At 43.6% G+C, this 1,986-nt stretch overlaps 1 non-coding gene across 1 annotated transcript; it reads right to left on the bottom strand.

Moving 5' to 3' along the window:
- TRNAW-CCA lies at window positions 214-285 on the bottom strand. The gene has a single exon. It is a non-coding gene; the product is annotated as a tRNA-Trp (tRNA).

Genomic DNA, 1,986 nt, shown 5'->3' with positions numbered 1-1,986 from the left:
TAATACAGTGACAATGCTAAAAGTCCATTCTAGACACTGTGGAGAAACAGAAAGAGTGGGAGCGCTGGAAATGAGCAGGCGAGGTGAGGTGAAGTCGCTGAGTCGTGTCCGACTCTGCGATCCCGTGGACTATAACCTACTAGGCTTCTCCATCCATGGGATTCTCCAGGCAAGAATACTGGAGTGGGTTGCCATTTCCTTCTCCAGGGGATCTTCCCTACCCAGGGATCGAACCCGGGTCTCCTGCATTGGAGGCAGATGCTTTAACCTCTGAGCCACCAGGGAAATGAGCAGACCTGAGTTCAAATTCCATCTCCGGCCCTTACTATAACTGTATAACTATCAGAAAATTATCTTAAGGAGTTTTATCTTCTCCCTCTGTAAAAATAGTGAGAAGAAGACTTTTACACCAGATTCTTTTCCTGCCAAGGCTGAGGTTTAAATAAAATAATGAATATAGAAGTGTCAGCTCTAAATATTTTCGCTTCTTTCCTGCTTGGCGGTGGTAGTCGCTAAGTCGTGTCGGTTCCTGCGACCCCATGGACTGTAGCCCACCAGGCTCCTCTGTCCATGGAATTTCCCAGGCAAGAATACTGGAGTGGGTTGCCATTTCCGATAAAAATTAACATGTGTTTATCTAGAAACCCACCATCACCCCTTCCCTACAACTCCTCCCTAGCAGCCCTGAAAGAAGGATTATTAATCAGTCAGTGTTTGTGAAACACTTAGAAAATGAAAATGCTGGGTGTGGTACAGCACCATTTACATCACAATACATGAGTTGGCTGCTCCTTCAAGTGGGTCTACTTACAGTGTGAGTCCTAATAGATGTGTTCCTGTCATTCAAAAATCAATGTGGGCGTCTTTGGAGAAAGACATGTGTCCATCTGCCATGCTGCAGTCAGTTCTGTGCAGTTGGCAGGCACTTCTGGAGAGCAGTATTACAGATAATCTGAAAGCTCACGTGATGAGAAACAAATGGAAAGGGTCAGAACTTCATTTAACTGAAATCTACAAATTACCCTCTATTCCCTTTAGTGACAATTTTTATCAACATGAAGGATATCTGAGCCATTTTGGTTTCACATTGTTTCTTTGCCCATGTAGATCTAGGAAAATAGGGATGGAAGGGTTAGTCACTCAGGCATGTCTGACTCTCTGTGACGCCCCCATGGACTGTAGCCTGCCAGGTTCCTCTGTCCATGGGATTTCCCAAACAAGAATACTGCAGTGGGTTGCCATTCCCTTTTCCAAGGGGTCTTCCCTACTAAGGCATCATACCCGCATGGCAGGCATATTCTTTACTGTCTGAGCCACCAGGGGTAAAAGCAGTATTCCTCAAGTTTGGGGCTTACCAGGTGGCGCAGTGGTAAAGAATGTGCCTGTCAATGCAGGAGACATGAGACAGGGGTTTGATTCCTGGGTCGGGAAGATCCCCTGGAGTAGAAAGTGGTAACCCACTCCAGTATCCTTGCCTAGAAAATCCCATGGACAGAGGAGCTAGCTGGGCTTCAGTCCTTGGGGTCACAAAGAGTTGGACATGACTGAACACACACCTCTAGCTGGATATATAAATTCCTGGGAGAGAACTGTTCTGTCTTATAAGACAAAGTGGGAGTTGAAAATCTCTACCACTAATCTCTAATATTTGGTTCAAGTCTGCTCCTGGTCACAAGGGATGATATCAGCTAAACACCCAGCCATTACTGCGAATTAATATTGTTAACATTTCACTTATTGATTTCACAGTTTTGATTGTTTTTACTTTATGAATAATCTTTATTTAAAACAGCATCTATAAATTTAAATTTTAGTTTAGCATAAGAAATTTAATATTACATTTCATAGTTCTGTGTAAATTTTAATACAATTATCATATAAAGCATTTAAGAAGCACCGTGACCTATTAAGGGGCTTCCCAGATGCTGCTAGTGGTAAAGAACCTACCTGCCAATGCAGGAGACAGAAGAGACAGGGATTCGATCC

Source organism: Capra hircus, chromosome 8 (genome assembly GCF_001704415.2).
Source record: "Capra hircus breed San Clemente chromosome 8, ASM170441v1, whole genome shotgun sequence".
Taxonomy (NCBI): domain Eukaryota; kingdom Metazoa; phylum Chordata; class Mammalia; order Artiodactyla; family Bovidae; genus Capra; species Capra hircus.
The sequence above is the reverse complement of the archived record's forward strand: the minus strand, read 5'-3'. Positions and strand labels throughout refer to the sequence as shown.